At 46.6% G+C, this 15,843-nt stretch overlaps 1 long non-coding RNA gene across 1 annotated transcript; it reads left to right on the top strand.

The window, feature by feature from the left end:
• The first annotated feature begins 3,297 nt into the window (after positions 1–3,297).
• LOC140065480 (uncharacterized) lies at positions 3,298–13,179 on the top strand. Its single transcript, XR_011847935.1, has 2 exons — positions 3,298–3,432; positions 12,786–13,179. It is a non-coding gene; the product is annotated as an uncharacterized lncRNA (long non-coding RNA).
• Positions 13,180–15,843: the final 2,664 nt, after the last annotated feature.

Genomic DNA, 15,843 nt, shown 5'->3' with positions numbered 1-15,843 from the left:
TGGGGTAAAAAAAGGGTAACACAATATGAAGGGAGCTGCTCGGGAGGGGACTCCACATGATGACTGGGAGCTGCTGGGGGAGGGATGCCACAGTATGAAGAGGAGCTGCTGGGGGAGGGATGCCACAGTATGAAGGGGAGCTTCTGGGAGAGGGATGCCACAGTATGAAGGGGAGCTGCTGGGAGAGGGATGCCACAGTATGAAGGGGAGCTGCTGGGAGAGGGATGCCACAGTATGAATGGGAGCTGCTGGGGAAGGGATGCCACAGTATGAAGGGGAGCTGCTGGGGGAGGGACACCACAGTATGAAGGGGAGCTGCTGGGGGAGGGACACCACAGTATGAAGGGGAGCTGCAGGGTGAGGCACACCACAGTATGAAGGGGAACTGCTAGGGGAGGAATGCCGCAGTATGAAGGGGAGCTGCTGGGGGAGGGATGCCACAGTATGAAGGTTAGCTGCTGGGGGAGGGATGCCACAGTATGAAGGGGAGCTGCTGGGGGAGGGATGCCACAGTATGAAGGGGAGCTGCTGGGGGAGAGACACCACAGTATGAAGGGGAGCTGCTGGGGGAGGGACACCACAGTATGAAGGGGAGCTGCTGGGGGAGGCACACCACAGTATGAAGGGGAACTGCAGGGTGAGGGACACCACAGTATGAAGGGGAACTGCTAGGGGAGGGATGCCGTAGTATGAAGGGGAGCTGCTGGGGAAGGGATGCCGCAATATGAAGGGGAGCTGCTGGGGAAGGGACACCTTTAGGGAACAGGAGAGATGAAGGCTCGTAGAAAGGCCTTTGGAATGATCGCTCTCTCCTAGCGCATCAAACAATTTAGGGCAATACCTGTTCATCTCTTGGAACAGAACAACTTTAGTGTATTTCTTATTTAGATAGTGTAACATTTGTCCCATATTGCTAGGGACTCTTAAAGGGATTTTTCCCAGAAACGAAAATTCTCAAATCTCAATCCCCTAGTAATGTTTACACAATAAAAATCATTTTAACCCCTTACTTTACAATTTTACTCAGTTCTATTGTTGTTTTAGCTAACACTCCCTAGGGTGGTCAGTGCAAAATCCCAGAGTGTGGGCGGGTACTCTAAGTAGACACATTGGGGGTCATTTACTAAGGGCCCGATTCGCGTTTTCCCAACGTGTTACCCGAATATTTCCGATTTGCGCTGATTTCCCCTGTATTGCCCCGGGATTTTGGAGCACACGATCGGATTGTGACGCATCGGGGCCGGCATGCGCGCGACGGAAATCGGGGGGCATGGCCGAACGAAAACCTGACGTATTCAGAAAACCCGCCGCATTTGAAAAACGAAAATGTGTCGCTTGGGACGCGCTTACTTTCACTTGGTCCAGCTCGGTGTATTGAAGTGCGTTCAGATGCTTTTCAGCGCAGCAGCGCCACCTGGTGAACGGCGGAGGAACTACCATCATAAATCCCGGCCGGACCCGAATCCTGTGCAGAGAACGCGGATCTCGAATGGGCCGCGTAAGTAAATCTGCCCCATTGTGATCCCTCTAGTTCTGTGGGGTAACAATGTGGTTTTATTATCAGGGTACAGGTGTTTATACACTTTCATTTGGCTTCTGACATTGTACTAACTCACTGACACAGAGGCCGACAGACAGTGGCTGACAGACTTTTCCACTGCCAGCTCTGCTGCATCTCTGTTCTCACAGATATGTGCCTGCCTCCCCCTTCCCCCATCTCACTTATGCGCCTGGAGTTTGTAGATTGCATCTTCTCTTTCCTCACAATGTGTTTGCTGGCAGGAAGTGAGTCAGTGGGGCACATGTATCATAGATTTTCGGCTGCCACTTTTTCAAGTTTGCTGTAGTTGGCTACTTAATCATGCAATGTATCTTAAGTTTTTTCCCTTTGTGATACATGTGATGAGTTGCCTGTTTAGTCTCACTTTTGCAACTTTTTGTGTTGTGCAACTTTTTAATTCCAAATTGTAGCTCCCAAAAGTAAGTCTGTGTCTAGCATGCTCTGTTTTGGGACTTATTAGGTGCAGGAATGGGACAATTTCAGAGCCCAAAACTCTCACAAGTTGAACAAACATCTGAGCTGCAAAGATAAATACAGCGACTGTATTAAATCCTTGAGGCAGATAACTTTGGTACACTGCGGAATTCTGCACCTAAAAGTCTCAAACAGCAAAAAGACTCACAAAAAAAAGAAAAAGAAGGCAATAGGAGAGATACATGTCCACCAGTGAGTGTCTATGACCGCCGTGCAGGGGGCGGGACTACAGGCACAGAGCAGAGAGACACAGAAATCTTAGCAGCACAGAGCCACACAGAAATCCAAGATGGCGGCAACCTGACCCTAGATCAGAAGTTACAGGGTCGTGTCTAGGGGCAACTGAAATTGTGTACAGCAGGACTAATAGAGACAGGTGGGACTTATATCTGTGAAATGCTGTATTTTTGTTAATAACAGTGAATTAGAGAATGTGATATTTTGTTATCCTGATTACATATAAGAAACTTGTCTTCGTGGGAGGAATACCCCTTAAACTCTTTCTCATTCAGTGTACAAATGGCCAAGTATTTTTTTCAATGTTTAAGAGTTGGTTGTTCCAGGAGCTGAGGTAGAGAAGGTGATTATGGGTAATGATTCTGGGCTAGGAAATTTATGTGGGTTCTTGGGGTGCAGAAAAAGGTGGTTTTGTGATGAGTGGAAACTACTTTCGTTCCTAAGATTGGGGAGAATTGCTTATGATATGAGAAGTAGGGACGTATCTGACATGGGAGCTCATCTATGATGCGTCCTCAGACAGCGAAGATAAAGACACCACCACCAATATCAGTCTATTATGACAACATTGACAACAAATGAGGAAGCGGAGGATTCCCGGATTCTTTACAGTAGCCCAACTCTCTGTGTATTATATGGAGGATCCAACTCTCTGTGTATTATATGGAGGAGCCCAACTCTCTGTGTATTATATGGAGGAGCCCAACTCTCTGTGTATTATATGGAGGAGCCCAACTCTCTGTGTATTATATGGAGGAGCCCAACTCTATGTGTATTATATGGAGGAGCCCAACTCTCTGTGTATTATATGGAGGAGCCCAACTCTCTGTGTATTATATGGAGGAGCCCAACTCTCTGTGTATTATATGGAGGAGCCCAACTCTCTGTGTATTATATGGAGGAGCCCAACCCTCTGTGTATCATATAGAGGTTACCAGATTATCAGTCCATGGAGGAGATGACACTGATCCTTCTCTGGATAAAACTAACCGTCCTCTTCTTATTCCTCTCTTTCTCTTGTGCAGTTCAGCAGATGGTAAACATGTTTTCTCCCAATGGTCTGGTCTGTCCAACCTGCTCTTATCCTCCGTGTGAGCCATCACAGACTGTAAAATGCTTGGGACCTCAGAGGATGTGTTTTTCCCTTGTACAACATCAAGGTACAGAAACATTGAAATAAAAGACATGAATTTTTGTTAGATTTTGTTTGTTTCATCAATTGTTTGTTTGATCAATTTATTTTGAGGTAAAAAAGTCTCCTCCACTATGAATTATTCGAGCCTTTTTGCTAGTTGAGGGATACATTTAATTGCTGCCCCACCTCCCCTGCTAAATTAAACACAAAATAACAAAAGTTCATCCTACTCAACTGAAGATAAAAGATCCCTCAATATATTATGATCAGTGAGTATATGTGCTCTCTAATGGTTATGGGTCGGAGCAGGTGAAGAACATAAATATAAGTAAATTTTACCCCTTCCCCAGGTTCATGTAAAGATACAGATGGTATTTTTACTCTCTGCAGGCTGTCGGCCTCCTCCCTCTCTACACCTCCTCCTTTGCCTCCCTTCTGCCTATCAGAGGCTGAAGGGGCCGGGTGCATTTCATTGGTCTATAACTTTTGAGCAGTGGCACCTAGAGATGTGAGAGAGTTCTGGTGTCAATTGAATAATTTATAAGGATTATGGGGAGATTTATCAGTAGTGTCTGAGAGCAGGACTGTTCTAGTTACTCATGGCAGCCAATCAGATCTCAAAAGCAGTAGATGGGACGCATCCTCCATTTTCCAAGAGTTGATTCTAGTATTAGATGATTCATACATCGCAGGGCCCAGAGCACTTTAATCCAGCCCCACAGTGAGAAGGAATGAGGCTCCAGTTAAATCCAGTGAGATAGATTGGAGTAAAACTAGGAGTATATAGCCCTTAAAGCTATTACGTGACTTTATACTGATTTAATTCTATTTCCCATATTAAAAGGTTGATGATCTCTTACAGTGGAGGGGGCAGGTCTGAAAGCGGGCATCATAAATCTCTGAATGGCCAAAGTTATTAAGATGCTTAAATTTGAAGAAGTCAAAGGAGATCAATATGTTGTAGTGGAGTTTGTTGGCTTGTGGTCCCGATCACAGCAATGACCACTGTCACCTCTGTAGTTATGCCCTTGCTTACAGTAGCATTTATTATTATTAAACGCCTTGGAACTGATTTATCATCATTCAACAATTGTCTACTGTTTATTTTATTTTATAAAACAATGGGCCACATTTATCACTTTTGTGCGCCTAAGTGTAGTAGTTGCGCCTACATTCTTGCGCATTGTTTTGCCCGAATTATCACCGACTGTGATAAGTTAATTTCCTGCCTCTTATTAATCACTTAACTTTAACACAGTTTAGGCGCAATTTTGGCGCAGTTTTGGCGTAATATTAGATTCGGGCTCTTACATGTGATCCTGCTACAAGCTCCTCTCTGCTTCTCCCACATCCCAGCATGAGAATAACCCCCACAGCAGCACCCAGGTGTGTGACACCCAGCACCCAGTAACCTCCTCAGCAAGGGCTTCTCCTGGAGGGGATCCCCCAGTGCTAATCTTCTGCTGCACCCCTGTAATTCTGCACAGTATCCCCCTCAAACACACTGATGTCTGAGGGGGATACTGTGCACAATTACATGGGGACACTTGTCTGTAGTATCTGCAATAGAGATGAGCGAACATGCTCGTCCGAGCTTGATGCTCGGTCGAGCATTAGGGTACTCGAAACTGCTCGTTACTCGGACGAATACTTCGCCCGCTCGAGAAAATGGCAGCTCCCGCCGTTTTGCTTTTTGGCGGCCAGAAACAGAGCCAATCACAAGCCAGGAGACTCTGCACTCCACCCAGCATGACGTGGTACCCTTACACGTCGATAGCAGTGGTTGGCTGGCCAGATCAGGTGACCCTGGGATAGACTAGCCGCTGGCCGCGCTGCTCGGATCATTCTGTCTCTGGATGCCGCTAGGGAGAGAGCTGCTGCTGGTCAGGGAAAGCGTTAGGGTGTTCTATTAGCTTACTGTTAGGCAGGAGTGATTCTCAAAGAACCCAACAGCCCTTCTTAGGGCTACAATAACGTTCTACTTTTTTTATTTTAATTTGCATCTTTTACCATTTTGTGAGGAATTAGCAGGGGGACTTGCTACCGTTGTGTTTAGCTCTTAGTGGCACACATATCCATAGCAAAGACCGAAGTGGCAAAATTCAGTAGGGGTTGGATTTCTATTAGGCAATAACTCAGTGTCATCTCATCTGGCATAGTACTGTGCTTCCTTTGATACTTGGCTAGAAAATAGCCATAGGAGAATACAAACAGCTTCTTGAAGCCTACAGTAGCGTTCTATATATTTGATTTCTGGTTGATCTGCTGGTGGCTGTAGTTTCTGCAGTGCATGTACTTGCCAATTCTGAGCAATTTGTAGTGAGACTTGCGACCGCTGTGTTCTGCGCTTAGTGGCGCACATATCCATAGCAAAGGCCGAAGTGGCAAAATTCAGTAGGGGTTGGATTTCTATTAGGCAATAACTCAGTGTCATCTCATCTGGCATAGTAGTGTGCTTCCTTTGATACTTGGCTAGAAAATAGCCATAGGAGAATACAAACAGCTTCTTGAAGCCTACAGTAGCGTTCTATATATTTGATTTCTGGTTGATCTGCTGGTGGCTGTAGTTTCTGCAGTGCATGTACTTGCCAATTCTGAGCAATTTGTAGTGAGACTTGCGACCGCTGTGTTCTGCGCTTAGTGGCGCACATATCCATAGCAAAGGCCGAAGTGGCAAAATTCAGTAGGGGTTGGATTTCTATTAGGCAATAACTCAGTGTCATCTCATCTGGCATAGTAGTGTGCTTCCTTTGATACTTGGCTAGAAAATAGCCATAGCAATAGGATAGCATTGTTTGGTTTTAAAAACTCAAAAAAAAACAAAAAACACAAAAAAAAAAAAAAAACACAAAAAAAAACAAAAAAAAGTAAAAAAAAAAAAATAAAGTTATAACTCTCATTTTAAAAATGTTTAACCCGAGGGCTAGGGGTAGAGGACGAGGGCGGGGACGTGGGCGTCCAACTACTGCAGGGGTCAGAGGCCGTGGTCCTGGGCGGGGTGAGACACCACCTGCTGATGAGGGAGCAGGGGAACGCCGCAGAGCTACACTCCCTAGGTTCATGTCTGAAGTTACTGGGACTCGTGGTAGAGCACTGTTGAGGCCAGAACAGTGCGAACAGGTGATGTCGTGGATTGCTGACAATGCTTCGAGCAATTTGTCCACCACCAGTCAGTCTTCCACGCAGTCCACCCATGTCACCGAAATCGCCACTCCTCCAGCTCCTGCACCTCAGCCTCCTCCCCCCCAGTCTGCCCCCTCCCAGGAAAATTTGGCATTTGAACCGGCATACTCTGAGGAACTGTTTTCTGGACCCTTCCCACAGTCACAAACCACTTGTCCGGTTGCTGCTGAGCAATTTTCCGATGCCCAGGTTTTCCACCAGTCACAGTCTGTGGGTGATGATGACCTTCTTGACGTAGTGGAAGTGTGTAAAGAGGTGTCCGACGATGAGGAGACATGGTTGTCAGACAGTGGGGAAGTTGTTGTCAGGGCAGGAAGTCCGAGGGGGGAGCAGACTAAGGGATCGGAGGATGATGAGGTGACAGACCCAAGCTGGGTTGAGAGGCCGGGTGAACACAGTGCTTCTGAGACGGAGGAGAGTCCTCGACCTGAACAGGTTGGAAGAGGCAGTGGTGGGGCCAGACGGAGAGGCAGGGCCAGAGCTGGTGCATCAGCGCCACTGTCAACTAGTGAAGCTCCCGTGGTGAGGGCTCTTGCGGCGAGGGCTAGATCTTCAGAAGTGTGGAGGTTCTTTAAGGAAACACCGGATGACCGACGGACTGTGGTGTGCAACATTTGCCAAACCAGGCTCAGCAGGGGTTCCACCACTACTAGCTTAACTACCACCAGTATGCGCAGGCATATGAATGCTAAGCACCCCACTCAGTGGCAACAAGCCCGTTCACCTCCGGCCGTGCACACCACTGCTCCTTCCCCTGTGTCAGCTGATAGTCAGCCCCCTGCCCAGGACCCTGGCACAAAAACCCCATCGTCGCCTCCACGATCCTCCACAGCATCCACCAGCGTTCAGCTCTCCATACCCCAGACGCTGGAGCGGAAACGCAAATATAGTGCAACCCACCCGCACGCCCAAGCCCTTAATGTGCACATCTCCAGATTGCTTAGCCTGGAGATGCTGCCTTATAGGCTAGTAGAGACCGAGGCCTTTCGCAACCTCATGGCGGCGGCCGCCCCTCGGTATTCGGTCCCCAGCCGCCACTACTTTTCCCGATGTGCCGTCCCAGCCCTGCACCAGCACGTGTCAGACAACATCATCCGTGCCCTGACCAACGCCGTTTCTGACAAGGTCCACCTGACCACGGACACGTGGACGAGTGCTGCCGGGCAGGGCCACTATATATCGCTGACGGCACATTGGGTTAACTTGGTGGAGGCTGGGACCGAGTCTGACCCTGGGGCTGCTCATATACTGCCGACGCCGAGGATTGCGGGGCCTACCTCGGTCCAGGTGTTTCAGGCCTACTATGCCTCCTCCTCCTCCCACCCCTCCTCCACCTCCTCCTCCGAACTACCATCCGTGGGCACGGCGCCATCAGTCGGTAGCTCTAGGCACAGCAGCAGTGCCGTCGCTAAGCGACAGCAGGCGGTGCTCAAACTGCTGAGCCTAGGCGACAAAAGGCACACCGCCCAAGAGCTATTACAGGGCATCACGGCGCAGACTGATCTGTGGCTGGCACCGCTGAACCTCAAGCCGGGAATGGTTGTGTGTGACAACGGCCGTAACCTGGTGGCGGCTCTGCAACTCGGCAGACTGACACATGTGCCATGCCTGGCCCATGTGTTAAATCTGATAGTGCAGCGTTTCCTCAAGACATACCCCAATCTGTCTGATTTGCTCACGAAGGTGCGCCGCATCTGTGCGCATTTCAGGAAGTCCAGCCCAGATGCTGCCACTCTCAGGGCAGCGCAGCGCCGCCTCCAACTGCCCGCTCACCGACTGTTGTGCGACGTGCCCACGAGGTGGAATTCAACACTGACCATGTTATCCAGAGTTTACCAGCAGCGCAGAGCGATTGTAGACTGCCAGATGTCAACTTCCACCAGAACTGGTAGTCAGGTCAGTCAGCTTCCTCAAGTCTACAATGAGGAGTGGACGTGGATGTCTGATATCTGTCAGGTGCTGAGTAACTTTGAGGAGTCAACACAGATGGTCAGTGGCGATGCCGCCATCATCAGCCTCACCATCCCGCTGCTTGGCCTGTTGAAAAACTCTCTGGTCAGCATGAAGTCGGAAGCTTTGCGCTCGTCACAAGAGACGGGGGAAGAATATTCCCTTGTTGATAGCCAAAGCACCCTGAGGTCTGTTTCTCAGCGCATATCGGAGGAGGTGGAGGTGGAGGAGGATGAGGAGGAAGAGGAGGAGAATGTTGGCGAGACACAAGAGGGGACCATTGTTGAGTCCTTCACTGTTCAGCGTGTATGGGCAGAAGAAGAGGAGTTGGAGGAGTTGGAGGAGGAGGAAATGGACAGTCAGGCCAGTGAGGGGAGTGAATTCTTACGCGTTGGTACTCTGGCGCATATGGCAGATTTCATGCTAGGCTGCCTATCCCGTGACCCTCGCGTTCAAAGAATTTATTCCAGCACCGATTACTGGGTGTTCACTCTCCTGGACCCACGGTACAAGCAAAATCTTCCCACTCTCATCCCTGGAGAGGAAAGGAGTGTGAGAATGCATGAATACCAGCAGGCCCTGGTGCACAAGCTGAAACAGTATTTCCCTTCTGACAGCGCTAGCGGCAGAGTGCGTAGTTCTGCGGGACAAGTAGCGAGGGAGAGTAGGCGAGCAGGCAGCTTGTCCAGCACTGGCAAGGGTACGCTTTACAAGGCTTTTGCCAGCTTTATGTCACCCCAGCAAGACACTGTCACCTGTCCCCAGTCTCGGCAGAGTAGGGCTGATCTTTACAGAAAGATGGTGAGGGAGTACGTAGCTGACCATACCATCGTCCTAAATGATCACACAGCTCCCTACAACTACTGGGTTTCAAAGCTGGACATGTGGCACGAACTGGCGCTGTACGCCTTGGAGGTTCTTGCCTGCCCTGCCGCTAGCGTCTTGTCCGAGCGGGTTTTCAGTGCAGCTGGTGGCATCATCACCGATAAGCGTACACGCCTGTCGACTGACAGCGCTGACAGGCTGACGCTTATTAAAATGAATAAAGGCTGGATTTCTCAGAATTTCCAATCTCCACCAGGTGAAGGAAGCTCAACCTGAATAATTGATCCACTCCTCCTCCTCCTCCTCATTTTCCTCCTTCTCCTCCTCTTTGTACAGTAAAGCAGAGGAAACTGGCTATTTTTTGACAGGGCCCACTGGCTCTTGCTATAGTACTTCATGCATTTAATTTTTCTGGAGGGCCACCTACCCGGTCCTCTGTTTGAAACAATTTTTGTGAGTGCCACATACAGGCACTCAATCTATTCCATTTTACTGCAGGGCCACCTACCTGCTCCTCTGGTTTGAACAATTTTTGGGACTGCCACATACAGGCACTCAATCTATTCCATTTTACTGCAGGGCCACCTACCTGCTCCTCTGGTTTGAACAATTTTTGGGACTGCCACATACAGGCACTCAATCTATTCCATTTTACTGCAGGGCCACCTACCTGCTCCTCTGGTTTGAACAATTTTTGGGACTGCCACATACAGGCACTCAATCTATTCCATTTTACTGCAGGGCCACCTACCTGCTCCTCTGCTTTGAAACATTTTTGGGACTGCCACATACAGGCACTCAATCTATTCCATTTTACTGCAGGGCCACCTACCTGCTCCTCTGGTTTGAACAATTTTTGGGACTGCCACATACAGGCACTCAATCTATTCCATTTTACTGCAGGGCCACCTACCTGCTCCTCTGGTTTGAACAATTTTTGGGACTGCCACATACAGGCACTCAATCTATTCCATTTTACTGCAGGGCCACCTACCTGCTCCTCTGGTTTGAAACATTTTTGGGACTGCCACATACAGGCACTCAATCTATTCCATTTTACTGCAGGGCCACCTACCTGCTCCTCTGGTTTGAAACATTTTTGGGACTGCCACATACAGGCACTCAATCTATCCCATTTTACTGGAGGGCCACCTACCTGCTCCTCTGGTTTGAAAAATGTTTGGGACTGCCACATACAGGCACTATCCAAATTAAATTGTCTCCATAGCAGCCTCCACACGTTGTCTCCATTGCTACCTCCAAAAGTCGTCCATATAGCTGCCTCCATACATCGTCCCTTTATCAAACGAGGTGTGTCAGGCAGAAATTTGGGTTGTTTTCATGGATTCCACATCAAAGTTGTTAACTTTGTCGCCACCCTGCTGTGTTATCCACAAAATATACTGGCAAACTTTTACCATTTAGGGATATTATTTCAGCGCTTCTTGCGCATCTGTTTACATTCCCCTCACCCGGCATATCCTAAACTTATAAGAACGCTACTACACTTGATCTTATACAAAAGGTTCTTAGAAGTGCTGTTTGGGGAGTAGCCTAGAGACAGGGGCTTGGATTGGCGAAAGCTCGCCTGGCAGCGGAACGCCAGCTCCATGCGCATCATGCGCTTCTTGCGCATCTGTTTACATTCCCCTCACCCGCCATATCCCAAACTTATGAGAACGCTACTACACTTAACTTGGTGCAGGCTGGGACCGAGTCTGACCCTGGGGCTGGTCATATACTGCCGACGCAGAGAATTGCGGGGCCTACCTCGGTCCAGGTCTCAAAGGCCTACTATACCTCCTCCCACCCCTCCTCCACCTCCTCCTCCTCCGAATTACCATCCGTGGGCATGGCGCCATCAGTCGGTAGCTCTAGGCACAGCAGCAGTGCCGTCGCTAAGCGACAGCAGGCGGTGCTGAAACTGCTGAGCCTAGGCGATAAAAGGCACACCGCCCAAGAGCTATTACAGGGCATTCCACATCAAAGTTGTTAACTTTGTCGCCACCCTGCTGTGTAATCCCCAAAATATACTTGCAAACTTTTACCATTTAGGGATATTATTTCAGCGCTTCTTGCGCATCTGTTTACATTCCCCTCACCCGCCATATCCTAAACTTATAAGAACGCTACTACACTTGATCTTATACAAAAGGTTCTTAGAAGTGCTGTTTGGGGAGTAGCCTATAGACAGGGGCTTGGATTGGCGAAAGCTCGCCTGGCAGCGGAGCGCCAGCTCCATGCCAAGATCCAACTAACATAGTTTTAACTGCAGCACCTTTAATCTACTACTAGTTCACTGCCTCCATACATCGTCCCCTTATCAAACGAGCTGTGTCAGGCAGAATTTTGGGTTGTTTTCATGGCTTCCATGTTAACTTTGTCGCCACCCTGCTGTGTAATCCACAAAATATACTGGCAAACTTTTATCATGTACCGATATTATTTGAGCGCTTCTTGCTCACCTCCTTTGGTTCCTCTCTGCCACCCATTGGTTTGAAGCCTGAGTCCATTTAGGGTATGTCGCCATGACACTCTCTAGCCTGCTGCCGCTGCCTCTGCATGCCGTCCCCTATAGTGTCAGGGTCAATTATTGGATGTTTTACATGCTATCTAGCTTCATTCTGTCACTCTGTCATGGCCATGCTGTTGCCCATAATTTTGGCATAATGGTGCGATTATGCAGCCTCAGAGGCATCCATGCATGCTGCCCCTGCTGTTTCCTGTCCATTTCCGTGGTGTTTCCATCCTTTTCTGAGGTTCCCAGGTGTTTGGCCAAGCTTCCCTGTGCAGAGCCTTGGTCCCCTTGAAAAATGCTCGAGTCTCCCATTGACTTCAATGGGGTTCGTTATTCGAGACGAGCACTCGAGCATCGGGAAAAGTTCGTCTCGAATAACGAGTACCCGAGCATTTTAGTGTTCGCTCATCTCTAATCTGCAACATTCTGCAAAGTTCTCTTCTCTCTTGCTCTGAGCTCAGGATTCTGCAGAATGTTTTGTAAATAGAAGGTGACGAACTGTAAACAGAGTCTGCAGCTCCTGTCTGCAGTGTTTCTAATGTATCTATTATCTGTTCTAGTGTCTGGCTGAGCTTTGCTGCTGGGGATGAGCTGCTCTTCAAAGGGACTCAGTGCTACTTCTCAGTTTACGCCACATTCAGGCTGGAGTGTTTTTGCGCCTAAATGAAAAGTCGCAAGTGATGAATATCATTAGGCACAGCAAAACATCTGGATTGGTAAAATAGATGAGGGAAAGCTGGTTATTTTTACTGCTCGGCTAGTTTGGCGTTTAGTCACAAAAATGGTGCAAAAACAGTGCGCCTGAATGAAAAGGCGCAAAAACAACAGAAACAACGAGCGATACATGTGGCCTAATGTCTTTAAAATAAAATTAATCTAAAGTTCTTTTGTGTTTCTTGCAGGAGACGGGGTGTACTATGTCACACGTGGGTGCGCTAAGAGAGACCACTGTTATGACAGATCTTATTTGAACTGTACTGAAGCGACGCATCCATGAGGTCCTCCTGCCTCCGGCCATTGTGTGTCTTCTCCTGCTGGACGTCTTCTTCTTACACTTGTTATGATTCTTGGTGAATAGGGGAATAATAAATGACAGATATTTGCAGTATGGAATATTTTTTATGTTGTTCTTCTCATTGTCCGCGTCTGGTACAATACACATTGGCTGGAAAATATTCAAGCGATGACGTCATAGATTTCCTTTACTTCTCCTACTTTACTCTTGTTTTGTGATTTGCTTCCATAATTCAAAATTGATCAAGTCAAAGCAAATTAAATAAATTCTAAGGCATTTTCTTTTTCGTGTTATTATATTACATCCATATGGAGACAACAAGTCTATCATGTACCTATAAGAGAACAGTCAGATTGGTTTCAGTGTGCAGGTGGTGGCTATAATGTTGTGGTTGGTAATGTTGAAAAGCTCCATATAACATAGAAGACTGCTGCCTCCAACTGTTACTGTTGATACTGGCACCTGACATGGTATTTAATCTGGTTTGCACCATGGTGAAACCCAATCATGACCCCTAACAGCACTGGCGGTTCATCTTGAGTGGACAAATGACGCCCCCAAGGACTTCATCAGGGACCGCCGATAAATTACCATGACAGCGCATGGTCTCATAGTAAACTTACTATATACAATATACTGCAATTCAAGCCCCTAGGGGCCTAAAATAACAGTAAAGAAAATTAAAAAATATATATATATAAAAAAATTTAAAATAGAAATCCCCCCCTTTCACTAGAACACATATAAAAATAGTAAAAATCATTAAAACATGTCAGGTATCACTGTTGCCCCATCTATCAAAATATAAAAATGGTTAATACCGACCGTGAACAGCACAGTGAAGAATAGTGTAGAATGTCTCAATTGTCCCATTTTTCCATCCATACATATTTGAATATTTAAAAAACGTCAGTTCTAAATGATACAAATGAAAACATCAGCTTGTCAAAAATAACATCTTACAAAGGTCCGAACAACAAAGTATGAAAAAGTACAAAAGTTTTTTTTTTTTTTTTTTTTAATTTACTAAACCATAATAAAACCTACAGTATATAAATTCCTGTGATTGTAACGACTCATAGAATAAAGGAGAAGTGTCATTTTGAGCTCATACTAACAGCCATAAAAAGAGACCATACAAGAAAATGACACAAATGTGTTTTTATGTTTGTAAATGTAACCATTTTTTCCCAGCTTTTCAGTATAATTTGTCCCACATATAACAATACATACATACATGCCTGTAAACGGACGGAAAAATAATCAGTGGAGTAAAAACCGAAACAAAAAATGAAAAAGGAGTCCTGAAGGGGTTTATGACATTGGACCAGATCTATTGAACACTCTTCTGTCTGGGATGTATTTTTGAAAGTCTTGAATGACGAGTGTTTGCTGAAGGGTGGGGGGAAGGAAGCTCCAGGGACTCTGCTCCTTGCTGCACGCACCCCAGGGGCTCAGGAAACAAGCTGGCAGGGAGCTGATAAAACTATGATCAACTTTTTCTTTATAACAAATCTTTTTCAAATACGATTGTAGCAGTTCTAATGGATATAATGTAAGCAATTCTAGCCGTATACACCAACACAAACAATTTGAGGATGGATTTTGAAATAATTCTTGCAGCGCCATTGTTTGCAGGTAAAGAGGAAGTTTTGATACCATTTTGACACGTGTTCAACCTTTTGATAATTTTTTATTAAAATTTTTACATATTCTAAAATAGACAACATTTGGATACCTGAACCACAATGTTCTCAGCCATACAAAACATTATGGGCTCAGATTCACGATACACCAAAACTTGACTTAAGTAGGAAGCCTGGGTTCTGCATTAGGGCTCAACCCCACCAATAACTCCCGCACTGGCAACACTGATGGGTGTTAACCCTTTCAATGTCAGTGGTAAAGCTGTCATGTACAATGACACATACATCAGTATAATTCTCAGATATATTTTCTATGCACTGTACTTTGATGAGGTGAGAAGTTAGAAAACATTTGTGTCTAGTTCTTCCTATTTACCCTGTTTGTACAACAAAAAGAATATTTACTAACTGAAGATACATTCCTTTTATGATCAGATTTAGTAGTAGAATGGAAAACTTTTTCCTTTTGTCTGAGACTCTGTTCATTACTGATAAGGTGTCATTGGGGCAGATTTACTTACCCGGCCCATTCGCGATCCAGCGGCGCGTTCTCTGCGCTGGATTCGGGTCCGGCCGGGATTTATGATGGTAGTTCCTCCGCCGTCCACCAGGTGGCGCTGCTGCGCGGAAGTCCGCTGGAATGCCTCGAAATACACCGGCCTATCCTGGATGAAGCTGAGTGAAATTTTCGCGACACAATTTATTTTTTTAAATGCAGCGTTTTTAACGAATCCGTCGGGTTTTCGTTCGGCCACGCCCCCGATTTCCATTGCGTGCATGCCGGCGCCGATGCTCCACAATTCGATCGTGTGCGCCAAAATCCCAGGGCAATTCAGGTACAATCGGCGCAAATCGGAAATATTCGGGTAACACGTCGGGAAAACGCGAATCGGGCCCTTAGTAAATGACCCCCATTGTCTTACATAAGATCTTCCAATGTCCCGGCCCAAATCCTAAAATTTAAGAACATAAATCACTTTCCATAGGTCAAAACAACCTTTCACAGCTGAACTTTGACTCCTGATCACAACTCTATCACTTTTCTTGGCCTTTGCTGTGGCCCGTAAGTTTTCATAAAATTAATAAAAGATAAGTAAGTTATAATAATCTTCATTTATATTGCTTTAAATAAAGACATCAATGTCAACTAATGAATGATCAAATGAGCAAAGGGCAATGAGATGTGGGAACATCCTACAGATTCATAGTTCTTACCCTAAAGAAGTCTTGTTGCCTCCATATCATGTTTAGTGTCCCTGTCAGAAAATTGCAAATTATGTTTTCCATAAAAAAACATGT

This window comes from Engystomops pustulosus, chromosome 6 (assembly GCF_040894005.1).
Source record: "Engystomops pustulosus chromosome 6, aEngPut4.maternal, whole genome shotgun sequence".
NCBI lineage: Eukaryota > Metazoa > Chordata > Amphibia > Anura > Leptodactylidae > Engystomops > Engystomops pustulosus.
The sequence above is the reverse complement of the archived record's forward strand: the minus strand, read 5'-3'. Positions and strand labels throughout refer to the sequence as shown.